This window comes from Octopus sinensis, linkage group LG9 (genome assembly GCF_006345805.1).
Source record: "Octopus sinensis linkage group LG9, ASM634580v1, whole genome shotgun sequence".
Classification (NCBI taxonomy): Eukaryota; Metazoa; Mollusca; class Cephalopoda; order Octopoda; family Octopodidae; genus Octopus; species Octopus sinensis.
The window spans coordinates 100,044,616-100,060,263 of record NC_043005.1 but is presented as its reverse complement, the minus strand read 5'-3'; the positions used below and the strand labels follow the sequence as shown (position 1 = coordinate 100,060,263).

At 36.8% G+C, this 15,648-nt stretch overlaps 1 pseudogene; it reads left to right on the top strand.

Annotated features, from left to right (window-relative positions):
* Positions 1–15,147: 15,147 nt before the first annotated feature.
* On the top strand, positions 15,148–15,266 carry LOC115216001 (annotated as a pseudogene).
* Positions 15,267–15,648: the final 382 nt, after the last annotated feature.

The window sequence follows — 15,648 nt, the reverse complement described above, 5'->3', positions numbered from 1 at the left end:
ACACAAACATACACACACATACAGAACACACTTTTCAAAATGTGCTATATGTATATATTACATATACAATAATCCCTTGCCATATCACGGTTCACACATCTCTCACTCAGTAGATCGTAGTTCACCTATCGTGCACTCAGTACATCACAGATTTTTCTGGTTAATATAGTATATTGCAGGGTTCTGCAGCTGATTGGTATTTATTTTTTCTAGATTTTAATTATTTCTGTGGTAAAATGAGCATTTTCATGCCTAAAAATTAATAAATTAATAAATAAAAATAGAGTACAGTACTGCACTGTATAACATGTAATAAGGCACAAAGAAGCCAGCACCATTTTGAAACAGCAAATCTCGCCTGCAACCATTATTTAAGGAAAAGATAACAAAATTTCCCCTCTCGTTCTTGTCACACTAATACCAAACAAGATTCAAAGCAAGGAACTCACAGCAGACTTTTGTCCCACTGTGATACAACATGCATTGTCTCCAGAGTTTATTGAACCTCACGTGTATGGGAGAGAAAGCCAACCATGCACTGCTGTGAAGATGGATACTGAAAGCAAACCCCTTGTATGAAGCACCTGTGAATAGACATTTATTAAATTTTGTCTGCCTGAGAGCTTCATTCTTCATATTTCCAGCTCCTTGAATCAACAGAATAATTATAATGGAAGAAGAAGATTCCCCAAAAGTATCATAAAAACCTTCCTTCCATTATAAACACTTAAATTAAAATATATATTTCTTTACTGCCCACAAGGGGCTAAACATAGAGGGGACAAACAAGGACAGACAAAGGGATTAAGTCAATTACATCGACCCAGTGTGAAACTGGTACTTTATTTATCGACCCCGAGAGGATGAAAGGCAAAGTCAACCTTGGCGGAATTTGAACTCGGAACGTAACGACAGACAAAATACGGCTACACATTTCACCCAACGTGCTAACGTTTCTGCCAGCTCACCACCTTCAAAACACATTAATTAAATACATTAATTAAAATATATTAAAAGAAAATATTTAGGGTACCATAGATGAGTAAACAAATAAATATATACAGATTTTAAAAACGATAAAGAATATATAGAGTACAGTACTGTTTCAACATTGTGGATTTTTCACCTATCACAGGAGGTTTTGGAATGTAACACCTGTGATAGTCGGGGAATTACTGTGCACTCCAGTTACCTATCTACCTGTATATACATGTGTACAAGAATGTATGTAAAGACTATTGGACATCGTTCATAAATTTAGAAATGGACTTTTGATATCTTCATTCCAATTTCTTTATCTGTGTGTGTGTGTGTATGTGTGTGTGTGTGTATGTGTGTGTGTGCATTTGTGTGTATAGGTATATGTTTGTAGATCTGTGTATATGTGTTTATAAATGCCTATTTAATTGTGTGTCTGTATGTGTTTGTATATGTATGTATGCTTGTAAATGGGTGTATACATTTCAAAAGTGTGTGTGTGTGTGTAAGAGAAAGTTTCCACGATACTTTTGGAACATTCTTGCAACATACATTCCTTGTTCCAGATTTTCCAATTTCCATATTACCTTCATTTACTGTCTCTAAATACTCCACAGAATGAATGCACTTCTAGTGGATGCCAATATTACAAAGTCATTTGACAATCCCTGTAATTGCACTCACACACACACACACACACACACAGTGATTGTTGAAAGGCAGTTTCCCAATATAAAGGCCAAGAGAATGAGTGGCATTTGTTACAAGACTGCAAATGCTGATGTAGTGAGTTGACTTTTAAAGGACTTCAGGAGAAGAAATCTTGCCCCATAAAAAATATATTTACCGTATTCTTGATGTATGTATGACATAATGGTAAAAGGACTGAAAGGGTAGGACATTGTGAAAGCAGCTATAGGGGCTCAGGGCATTCTTTTGTGTCTTTATTCAGCACACTTAATTCTCCCAGTCTGAGATGATCTAGTCTTTGGTAAATTTGATCAGAAATTCTAGGAATGTAACTCATGTTGTACAGAGGTTCTGTATAAGGGGTTATTGATCTCTGAAGCTGTCTCAGTCAAAGGACTATTGTCATAGATTGACATTACATTTCATTTCATTCGAACCACAAATTTAAGGGTTGCTGGTTCAAATCTAGTAATGATACAGTATTGAATTTATGAACAGGATATTGTATTCCACATTACATTAGTTCTCTTAGCTCTTGAGAAAGAGAAAACATGATTTCTATAGGCAAAAGTCAATAGGTCTGATCACATATTGATAAATATTTTTATTTATTGATTTAATATGTTTCTTTATTTATATTTTTTACATTTACTACTTGATAATGTTTCTAAATTTGATAATATGTCCATGTGTTTCTAAGATCTCGGCTTCTGATATGCATATTTATTAATGTGTATTTGTGGATAGCGGTTAGAAGATACATGTTTGTAATGGGATGTGTGGGTTGCATTTGTGAAATGTGCGTTAGTGAGGTATGTGCGTGTGTGGTGCATGTTTGTGGTGCATATGCTCATGTTTGTGAGATATGTGTGTGCATGTATGTGCTTGTCTGATGTGTATTTGTAAAGTGTGTGTTTGTGAGATGTATATATACATTATATATATATACATTATATATATATACATTATATATATACATTATATAGATATATATAGATATGCATTATATATATATATATATATATAGATATACATTATATATATATATATACTACCAGTATCGCCCGGCGTTGCTCGGGTTTGTAAGGGAAATAACTATATAAGCATTTTTAGAGATGTAAAGTATAATAGCCATCTCAATATGGCTAACCACAAAGGGGGGGGGTGTTACTGTAGCTTTTTACGTTCTGAGATTTAATAATACATTTTTAGAGAGTTACTTCCCTTATATATGCCAAAAATGCATTAAAAATGGGAAAAAATTATGGTAATTTTTTTTTTTAAATCATAGACTCATCGTAGACGTGCGCTAATACCCAGAAGGGCTCAATATGAATCACGACTATAAGATACCCGCTGGTTTAAACTGCACCTGCACAAAATGTGGGAGTAGTTAGGAATCTAAATCGTAGGAGCAGACAGCACACAACCTCACTTTTATATATAAGATATATATATATGAGTGGTGTGGTGTATATATATATATATAGAGAGAGAGAGAGATATGAGCGCCTAATAATACTTTAATTGTTCCACCTCCTTGCGTTGTTGTCTTTTTTGTTTTCTGTTTGGATTAACTTTACATATATATATATATATATATATATATATAGATATACATTATATATATATATATTATATAGATATATATATATATATATATATATATATATATACAGGTAAACAGTAAAATTAAATACAGACATGGACAAGAACATGAAACCCACAGAGACGACACAAGAACCACAGGACGGGACATTCGAAGCCCTCAGTCATCAGTCAAGAACCAGATCATCTTAGCAATTTCGGCTGATTAATCTTGAGATTGCTCCGATATGGCCAGCCCAAAGCTTCGAATGTATACAACGAAAGGACGGAAAACGATCGAAGTACACAACAAAAATACAGAATACGTGACACCATAAGAATACAAAAACGTAAAAACAATAACGGTAAAAATAAAAAATAAACAACAAAACAAAACCAGGACGTAGGACAAGGTCTTTCGACAGGACGATTTGAGTAGGGGCTGGCTTGTGAAGTTGTGCCTAAAGGCCACGGGGAGACGAACAAATCCGTGTTGCTTCTGAGGCTGCTGAAAACGAAAAGAGCGCTCAACAGCGGCTAGCTGTCACGTGAGAACAAAAGACAGGAGAAAGGGACAGATGAAAAGGGAGAGAAGGTGGACGAGGGAGGAGAAGAAAGAGACAGATCGAGGGGGCTGGAGTGAGAGAGAAAGAGAAACGAAGAAGGGGGGGGGACGGATGGAGAGGGAAAGAACGGAAGTGGAATAAGGGAGGAGGGAGAGAGAGAGAAAAAGAGACAGATTAAGAGTCGTATCAAAGCTTGAGAAAAAAATATACTTATCGTATAAGGACAATTGTGGATACGTAGCCGCCGATTATATAGTAAACAGTAAAATTAAATACAGACATGGACAAGAACATGAAACACCACAGAGACGACACAAGAACCACAGGACGGGATTCGAAGCCCTCAGTCATCAGTCAAGAACCAGATCATCTTAGCAATTTCGGCTGATTAATCTTGAGATTGCTCCGATATGGCCAGCCCAAAGCTTCGAATGTATACAACGAAAGGACGGAAAACGATCGAAGTACACAAACAAAAATACAGAATACGTGACACAATAAGAATACAAAAACGTAAAAAGTAATAACGGTAAAAATAAAAAATAAACAACAAAACAAACCAGGACGTAGGACAAGGGTCTTTCGACAGGACGATTTGAGTAGGGGCTGGCTTGTGAAGTTGTGCCTAAAGGCCACGGGGAGACGAACAAATCCGTGTTGCTTCTGAGGCTGCTGAAAACGAAAAGAGCGCTCAACAGCGGCTAGCTGTCACGTGAGAACAAAAGACAGGAGAAAGGACAGATGAAAAGGAGAGAAGGTGGACGAGGGAGGAGAAGAAAGAGACAGATCGAGGGGGCTGGAGGTGAGAGAGATAGAGAAACGTAGAAAGGGGGGGGGACGGATGGAGAGGGAAGAACGGAATGAAAAAATACCGTTATACAAAGGAAAATTACTGTATTATAATTCTGCTCATGGACCCACGTTTTTCAGATGGCCAGATAACCAAAGAGATGGTGTTGTGGATTTCCACTTCGGCATCCGAAACTCAGAGTTTTATCTTGGCTATTGAATAATTGTCACATATTATTTTACAGATAAATTTCCTCTATTTACATAATATTGAGGTCTCTTTCTTTCTTTTGTTGTCTTACCGTTTTTACCAATATATATGTATATATATATACATATATATTGGTAAAAACGGTAAGACAACAAAAGAAAGAAAGAGACCTCAATATTATGTAAATAGAGGAAATTTATCTGTAAAATAATATGTGACAATTATTCAATAGCCAAGATAAAACTCTGAGTTTCGGATGCCGAAGTGGAAATCCACAACACCATCTCTTTGGTTATCTGGCCATCTGAAAAACGTGGGTCCATGAGCAGAATTATAATACAGTAATTTTCCTTTGTATAACGGTATTTTTTCATCACATTTTTCAGATGGCCAGATAACCGAAGAGATGGTGTTCTGGATTTCCACTTCGGCATCTGAAACTCAGAGTTTTATCTTGACTATTGAGTATTGTACATATTATTTTACAGATATATATAGATATATATATATATTATATATATAGATATACATTATATATAATACATTATATATAGATATATATATATATATTTTTATACATTATATATATATAATATATGTAGATATATATACATATGTTATATATATATATATATATATATATATATATATGTAAATATATATACATATGTTATATATATACATACATATGTTATATATATATATATATATATAGGTGCAGGAGTGGCTATGTAGTAAGAAGCTTGCTTCCCAACCACATGGTTCCAGGTTCAGTCCCACTGCATGCCACCTAGGACAAGCGTCTTTTACTTGAGCCAGCCTCAGGCAGACCAAAGCTTTGTGAATGGATTTGGTAGATGGAAACTGAAAGAAGCTCATTATGTCTAAGTGTGTGTGTGTATGTGTGTTTATTCCCTCACCATCGTTTGACAACAAATGCTGGTGTGTTTACGTCCCCGTAAGTTAGCAGTTTGGCAAAAAGAGACCAATAGAATAAGTACTAGGCTTACAAAGAATAAGTCCTGGGGTCGATTTATTCGACTGAAGACGGTGCTCCAGGGTGGCCGCAGTCAAATGACTGAAACAAATAGAAGAATATATATATTTGTGAGATATGCACTTGTGAAATGTATGTCTATGGACTTTATGGAGTATGTCCCTATATGATATATGTCTGTGATGTACATGTTTGTGAGGTATGTGGCTATAAGATGTGTTTTTGTGGGATATATGTTTGTGTGAAGGATGTTGTTTAGATCCAGGTCAAATTTAACTAAACAGACCTCTCCTTTTCTTTTTACTTAGTTTCTTATCATCCATGTCTTCCTCTATCCCCACTTTTCTTGATCTCCAAGTCATCCTCAGTTCACCTGACTTCCTTTTCCTTTAACCCATATATATACCTGGTTGTGTTTTCGCAACACAAAACCTGCTCCTACTTGTTTGGACATGAACTCACCGAGAAGCATCAGACTGAGCACACAAGATGTCCAGTAGGGAGTCAACACCCGTAGCTAACAGTTGTACACTGTCCTTCTCTTCCAGATTGTGAAAGCTTACCAAAACGCTTAATCTAAATACAGTGAAATTTTAAGACTTCATTTTTCTATGGGATTTGCCTTATTTGGCTTTATGAAAAAAATAAGTACTGAGGTCCATTCATTTGCAAAAAATTATTCAAATTGCTGCTTCTGCATGGCCACAGTCTAATGCTGAAATAACTAAAAGATAAACGATAAAGTCAGAACCAGGGTCATTTCCTTGAATTTTCATAATTTCTGTCGTTCCAGTAATTAGCTTTCTAATCTGTTTTCAGTGCTATCTCTGTTATCTTGTCTGTCTTCCTCTAAAAGTCTTGAACAGGCTCGAACAGCAAACATATTTTTACCAGACTCTCTAGTGACTATTTTTATGCCCACCACCGTATACGTGTTTTAACAATATTCATAGTTTGGTAAGTAATCGTGTCAATGACCCCCAAGAACACATCTGTTGATAATAGATGTTCTGCTTTCCTTCCAGTTTCAACAATCACTCATTGAGTATCACTTGCCAGTGGGCATATGCACAACTGTTGAATGATATTAAGGAATGCATTGGGGATTCTGTTATGATAAAGTAGAATGGAAATAATTTTCCTGTCAATACACTTTAGAGCTTTTCCAAAGCCAATAGAGTCAAGAATGAGGGAAAACCTACAATTCTTATAACTGTTCAATAAAGGTCAGTGCAGGACATATCCTTTTTAAAATGGTTCTTGCTATACCTTTGGCATGTGTTTTGCTGTTTTACACTCTCTCAAGAATGATCTATGTAAGTTCTTTGTTGGGGACAAATAGAAATCAGTTTTTGTTCTCAATAAGCTCTCCCTTTTCTGGGAGGTATTACCAAATTGCTTTTCTTCCACTGTCCAGCATTTTACCCTTCTTGCATATCTGTTTCTTTATTACCCACAAGGGGCTAAACATAGAGGGGACAAACAAGGACAGACAAATGGATTAAGTCGATTATATCGACCCCAGTGCGTAACTGGTACTTAATTTATCGACCCCGAAAGGATGAAAGGCAAAGTCGACCTGAGCGGAATTTGAACTCAGAACGTAACGGCAAACGAAATACGGCTATGCATTTCGCCCGGCGTACTAACGGTTCTGCCAGCTCGCCACCTTGCTTTCTTGCATATCTCCTACAGTTGGGGACTTAACAAATCAGTGATGGTGTCAATATTGGGGCTTCAGGTGTGCTTCTACCTTGTCTTGTTGCTTTTTCTATTTTTCGGTACCTTCAGGATTTTTCTGGTCCTGTCCTTTGTAGACAGCTCAATGTATACATTAAGTTTAATTGCTGCAATTGGAATGTAAATGTTTATATCTAAATGGATGTCTGTTGAACAGTCTCTGTAAGTTCATTCCACTTTTTTCCCTATGTTCTGTCATTCTCTCATTTATTGCCATGCTGATGTGCCCCCCCCCCCCCCGATTTTAATCTATTTGGATGTTTTTTAGTCAAAGACCCTCAATATTCTACAGAGTTGTGCAATTCACTTTCTGTGCTGCATCTTCTGACACGTCTTTCAATTTCTCATGGTGGGTTCTTTTATTTACTAATTTTTTAAATTTTTGCTTCTTTTAGTTCTTTGTGTAATATTTATTCGTATTTCTCTCATCTTCTGGACTATTCCTCACAGTCAGTTTCAAGACTATTCTTGCCTTCCTCCTCCTTCCCTTCATCATTAACATCATCATAATTTTAATATTCACTTTTCCATACTTCATGGATCCAATGGAATTTGTTGAGGTAGAATGCCTATGGCCTTGTGCCCTTTCTGTCTCCCAACTCTCAGCTGTTTCCAAACAAAAGAATATTTCCCTAAGACCCGATATTTTTTTCTAGAAGATTGGAACTGAAAGACAAATGACAGGTGACACTTATTTGCATTTTTGCAGAGACTGAGGGTAGACAGCTAATGATCATAACACCATGAGTTTGATTCATAGTAGTGCATTGTATCCTTGAGCAAGACTCTTTATTTCACATTGCTTCAGTAATAAATCTAGGAGGGGCTGGACTATAAGTTATCTATGAAGCCATAATTGGATTTAGATGTACAAATACAACGCTCATCATTTGTACAGCATTTCCACAGGTATAGGCATAGGAGTGGCTGTGTGGTAAGTAGCTTGCTTACCAACCACATGGTTCCGGGTTCAGTCCCACTGCGTGGCACCTTGGGCAAGTGTCTTCTACTATAGCCTTGGGCTGACCAAAGCCTTATGAGTGGATTTGGTAGACGGAAACTGAAAGAAGCCCGTCGTATATGTATATATATATATATGTGTGTGTGTGTGTGTGTGTGTATATGTTTGTGTGTCTGTGTTTCTCCCCCCACCCCAACATCGCTTGACAACCGATGCTGGTGTGTTTACGTCCCCGTAACTTAGAGGTTCGGCAAAAGAGACCGATAGAATAAGTACTAGGCTTACAAAGAATAAGTCCTGGGGTTGATTTCCTTGACTAAAGGCGGTGCTCCAGCATGGCCACAGTCGAATGACTGAAACGAGTAAAAGAGCTTACAGCATGATGTTCTTCCAATTAATTAATGGCCTAGTTACAGCTACGTGATGTAATACATTTGTCTCAGCCTTTTGGTCCCTTCATGGCAACACTTGAACTGTAAACCATCAAATTGTTTGTCCAGTTCCCAATCAAACGCATATAACAATACTACATTAATTAGTATTCTGTCTTATTTATTGTGTTAAACCACCATGTGGTATCTGTCTTCAGCACTATACTATGATGTAATCAAACATTTGTTAATGGCACAGTAACATTTTTTCCAGGAGTCTGGTGGAAATCCAACAATTCCATCTTTTGATCAGCATCCTGAACATTTCTTCATCTCAGAGATAAATAAAAACATCTTTTAAATGCAAAGAGATTTTTAAGGGCTTATACTTAATCTCTGGTTTAGTGTTAAGCCTGTGGGAGATTAAAAAATAAATAACACTGAAGCAAAGTAACACCAAATATATAGAGCGTGTGTTTTTATTGGCTAAACTGGCAAAATGACCATTCCGAAATACAATAGATTAATCTTCCTTTGATGCTTTTATAATCTTTTAACCCCAAGTCAGCCTTGACTTAGTAGATCTATGACTAAAGGCATTCCATTCATGGCAATCCTGTCTTTGCTTGATGCACAGTACACACAGAACCACATTAGCTAATCTGTCCTTCTTTCTAAGATAGTAGGAGTAAGATTTTGAGAGAGAGATTTGTCAACTATTTCTAGCAGATGAAGCAACCATAAATATGTTCTCTCATTGGCTCATCTTCCCAAAGTCTATCTCAGTTAACATCTAATGTGCCTGTCATGCAGCTAGGTGGACTGTGGCAATGAAGAATTCCATGAACTACTACACAAACTTCTATGGAGCATTTCAACACACACCTTTTGATGGTTTCCTGTCACAGCAATTCCGCTGATGTTTTTACTTGATGGGGTCCAAAATTAAATGAAATGTACTAACTTCTAAACAGGTTGGGAAACTTTGCTGTATTTAAATGTTTTGCAACACTTTATTCGTAGTGTTGGATCGAAAATAAAACATCTGGAAAGAAAAGAGAAAATTACCAAAAATAAACTGAAGTAACTGAAGAATTCTCTCTTCTTTTGTTTAACAGTAAAATGAGGCAAAGAGATAGACGTGACAGACATGGGGGATTAAGCATGATTGATATATCTGACATAATAGCAAGTCTTAAGGGATTGCAGCAACTGAAGAAAGCGGCAAGGTCATGCAAAAGTTGAAATTTAAGGTAAAGAGGGGAGAAAGCTTGACCTGATGGCAGGTAGAGTGAAGGGGAAGTTTCCAATGTAGAAACTGATGATGGAGCTTATAGCTTTACTGATCACATTAATCTGATGTGACATCATGTCAATTTGGTTAGCATTGTGTTTCACCTGATGTGGGTGTTTAATGCGTGTGTGTGTGTGTGTGTGTGTGTGTGTGCATATGGGTGTATGTCTGTATTTGAATATGTGGGCATATGGGTGTAAATATGTAAATGTCTGTATGTTTGTGTGTGTGTATGATGTATATTTTGTATTCAGTCCTCATTGATGTCTGTAGGTTTGAATGCTAAGTTTTGCATCAACTTTTGCAAGATATTAGGTTAAGAATATATGAATGTATGTATGTATTTACGTATGTGTATACTGATGTGTATTCATGTATGTATGTCTGTATGTATATTTCACTTAGCCATTGCAGTACTAGTAACCTGGTGTAGAACTCAATATAGATATGGTGCTGAATAAAGTGTTAGTTGGGTACAGAATCATAAGAGAAATAGAAAACAAAGGAATAAATGATTATCTTGATAAGATAATCATGTATTTCTTTCTCATCCATATATCTGATATGTATATATATATATATATATATATATATATATATATATACATACATATATGTAGCCACAGATGTGGCTGTGTGGCTAAGAAACTTGCTTCTCTACCACATGGTTCTAGGATCAGTCCCACAGTGTGGCACCTTGGGAAAGTGTCTTCTACAATAGCCTTGGGCAGACCAAAGCCTTGTGAGTGGATTTGATAGATAGAAACTAAAAGAAGCCCATCATATATATCTATATATATATATGTATATCTGTGTGTGTGTGTGTGTGTGTGTGTATTCGTTCCCACTACCACTTGACAGTTGGTACTAGTATCTTTACACCCCCATAACTTAGTGGTTTGGCAAAAGAGATTGATAGAATAAGTACCAGGCTTATAAAAAGTAAGTGCTGGGGTCAATATATTCGACTAAAATTTCTTCAAGGTGATGCCCCAGCAAAGCTGCAGTCTAATGACTGAAACAAGTAAAAGATAAATATATATATATATATCGACAACCAGTCAACCTCAGTTGAAAAACTCCTGTCACAACTTGGGACCTTGAAGACTGATTTAATGCAAGAAAGTATACTAGTCCCTTAATATTTGATATTCAATATTTCATCTATTCAATAAGACAATCAATACTTCATTTCATTTTACTCTCTATATATATTAATTATACTATATATTCAATATTCTACGTTAATATTATAAAGGATATAAATAAAACATGAAAAACAGGCAGAGTTGGAATTTCTTTGAATAATATATATCCCTCTATACACAATCATACAAATCCCTTTATATATATATATATATATATATATATATTATATATATATATATACACACATACACATACATGCTCTGGTGTACAATTAGGGAATGCCTCTTGTTAGAAACAGCAGCTAAATCTCCCTCAAATCATTTCCTTTTGTCTCAAAAGAGGAAGGACATATAAAGTGATCCTGGATATACTAAGTTTGTAAAAGATCTTAGACTGGACTGCTGGATCAAGGGTGGCCTTAAGTTAAACAACAACAACAGCCAGATGTGAAAATGAATTTTCTAATACATCACATATGTTGAGAAATGACTACCACTTCATGTCTGTGATGAGGATATGGGTAAAATATATATTTATATGGATAGAATGCTGATCTACTATAGTTAACACCCCCTCTAATATTTCATATAGCTAGATCAGTGGAAATGATATAATATATTGGCATAAGATGACTGGTTTATAGTATGGGGTGTAGTTGATTGGATCAACTTGCAGTATATTACTGGTACCTATTGTATTGACCCCCAAAGGAATGAGATAAATTCTAGATTTGAACTTTGGGTGTCAAGAGGCACGTAACTAAATACTACTTGAGCTTCATGTCCACTGAGATGTCCACTTTGCCCTCTGCAGACAATTTGTTTCTAATCTAGGCACAAAGCACAAAATTTTGGGGGAGAGGCCAGTCGATTAGATTGATCTCAGTACACAACTGGTACTTAATTTATCGACCCTGAAAGGATGGAAGACAAAGTCGATATTGGCGGAATTTGAACTTAGAACATAAAGACAGACAAAATACTGCTAAGCATTTCGCCTGGCATGCTAACATCTCTGCCACCTCACCACCTTCCTCTGCCGACAATTCACACAGTGAATAACATTTATGTTGATGTGATTATTGAGTAACCTCACTTTGCCTTCTTAATGCAACAGACAAGATAATGCCCGACTAAGTTTTACAACAGCACTAATGCACTTGGGCCTATGGATCAATGAATCTCTGGAGGGAATCATATGAGAATATGTGTCAGTAGTAAAGTGTATGCATAGGCACAGGAGTGGCTGTGTGGTAAGTAGCTTGCTTACCAACCACATGGTTCTGGGTTCAGTCCCATTGCGTGGCACCTTAGGCAAGTGTCTTCTACTATAGCCTTAGGCTGACCAAAGCTTGGTGAGTGGATTTGGTTGACGGAAACTGAAAGAAGCCCATAGTATATATGTATATGTGTGTGTTTGTGTGCCTGTGCTTGATCCACCTCCCAACATCACTTGACAACCAATGCTGGTGTGTTTACATCCCCGTAAGTTAGCAGTTCGGCAAAAAGAGACCGATAGAATAAGCACTAGGCTCACAAAGAATAAGTCCTGGGGTCGATTTGCTCAACTAAAGGCGGTGCTCCAGCATGGCTGCAGTCACATGCCTGAAACAAGTAAAGAGATAGTCTCTTCAGTACAGTACTTGGGCCATAAGAACCTAAGCATGACCCTCTTCCTACTCAACTCTATTCAAGCAGATCTATGGCCCAGGTGATAATGAGACCACTGAACAGAAGCGCTTTAATGCTCATGTCGTTTGTAGATCAACCCCAGCAAACTGCCTTAAATTACCTTTAAATTTGGTTTTCTCATTTTATTGTTAGTATTGTCTAACTAATCTATATCAAGTCTAACCCATCTGCATCATGTCTAACCCATGCTGGCATGAAAACATGGATTTTAAATGAACAGTTGAACAAATTGTTATGTAACTGAAGAAATCCACAACAATTTACTGTTCTGATTGGTTACATAGAATCATTATGAAAACTACAATAAAGACTTGCTTCTATTTGTTTTCTATGATTAATCAATAATGTTTCTTTTTTAGAAGGAACCAGATTTTGGTTGAGAAGTTTTCTAGAAAATGTGATGAGAAAAGATGGGAAAAAAATAGGAAAAAAGAATAATTTGAAAGTTTATTAGTTTCCTTTTGTTCTAAATCTTTATCTGTGAATAATTTGGATGGGTTTCTCTTTGAGTTATTGAATCTATTGAATTGTAATCTTTGACAGAAAAATCCTTATTTTGTTAAGTTAGATTAGTATACTGCTGACTGATTCAAACTTAGCATCATTCTGTTACTAATTGATTTTCTTTGCGTAGGCAGCTTATTTCTTCTTATACTTGTTGGCAAAGGCCTTGTCGATTGAATTGACTTCACTAGATTGCTGCCTCATATTTTATCAACCTCAGAGGAATGTAATACAATGGTGGTACCAGTGGAACTTGAACTATGAAATTATTGCAAATAAAAGAAATGACTTATTGGCACAGTATTTTTACTATTTCAGGCTATTCTACAGCAATTTATTTCAAAATTAAATAAGGAATGACCCCTATATCACTCTTCTTTCTATTTCAATAAATACCTGCCCACGATCAGTCTTGTTCCTTGGCTATATGCTAAACCATGTGCCTAACAGCTAGTTTACAAAATTAACTCTTGACAGGCTCAGGATAACAGAGAACAAAAAATGAGTGACATTATTTTGCTTTCAAGTCTTGGCACAAGGCCAGCAATTTCGGGGGTGGGGATAGGTTGATTAGATTGACCCCAGAGCTCAACTGGTACTTATTTAATTGACCCTGAAAAGATGAAAGGCAAAAGTCAACTTTCATGGAATTTGAACTCTGAATGCAGAAGCAGATGAAATGCAATTAAGCATTTTGCCTGGTGTGCCAATGATTCTGCCAAGCTCGCAGACTTATTTGGTAATGTTATTTTGACATAAAGAGAAAAGGAGTTTGATATTATGTCCAAGACCATTCTCCAGCCACCCACAGTTGAATATTGATCAATGCTGCTGCACACACACACACATCCCACACCCACACATCCCACACCCACACATCCCACACCCACACTTGCATCAGGAACAGTGCTGCTTCATCTACTCACAGCTTAGCAAGCATCCACCACCACCAAAAAAAAAAAAACAAACAGGCAATTCAACAGACTGGCATGAAATCAACACATCCCATCTTCTGGCTCACAAATGTATTGGGATCACACTCTCTCTCTCTTTTCTCTCTCTCTTTTTCTCTTATTTTCTCTCATTCTTTCTTGCTTGCTCTCTCATCATCATCTCTGTCTGTTTCTTTCTCTCTCTCATTCTCTCTTTCCCCCTCTCTGCTTTCCTACTGATACTAAAAAATGTTCTGTTCCTTGGAGCTAGCTTCTCTCACCCCACTCAAGTACTCTCAACTCACACACCTCTCCTCCACTCCACTCCAGACTAACCCTTAGTCTGTCCAATACGCTCTGCCCTACACTAACCACTGCACATCACCCTAACTCCTCACAACATTATCCCTATGGAATTCTCTCTTTGCCCATGTCTTTCTTGTAATCATCAGCATCCAGCATCCACCTCACTGATGTTAAGGACCCAGTGAAGCTCAGAGACACAACTCATTTCTTCAAACACAAACTAAAATTTTAAAAATTACCTCAAAGGTTTATAGCAGTGCAGCCTGCTCAATGATGAGGTATGTTTTATGCAGCCTTCTTCTCAAAAATGGTTGCTCATTCCTACTCTACCATCTTCAAAATAATGAACAATATATTGGATTATGTAATTCAAAATATACTACCAGTAGCCATATCAAGTTGAAAGCACCGGTTCTCATCCAATTACTGAAGTTAAGCAACGTCGAGCTTAGTTAGTACTTAGATGGGTGACCGCTTGGGAAACCTAGGTGCTGTAAGCGTCACTCTATAGGCACAGGAGTGGCTGTGTGGTAAGTAGCTAGCTTACCAACCACATGGTTCCGGGATCAGTCCCACTGCGTGGTACCTTGGGCAAGTGTCTTCTACTATAGCCTTGGGTCGACCAAAGCCTTGTGAGTGGATTTGGTAGACAGTAACTGAAAGAAGTCTATTGTATATATGTGTGTGTGTGTTTGTTCACCCACCATTGCAAGACAACCGATGTTGATGTGATTATGTCCTGGTAACTTAGCGGTTTGGCAAAAGAGATTGATAGAATAAGTACTAGGCTTACAAAGAATAAGTCATGGGGTTGAGTTTTTTAACTAAAGATGGTGCCCCAGCATGGCCGCAGTCAAATGACTGAAACAAATAAAAGAAATT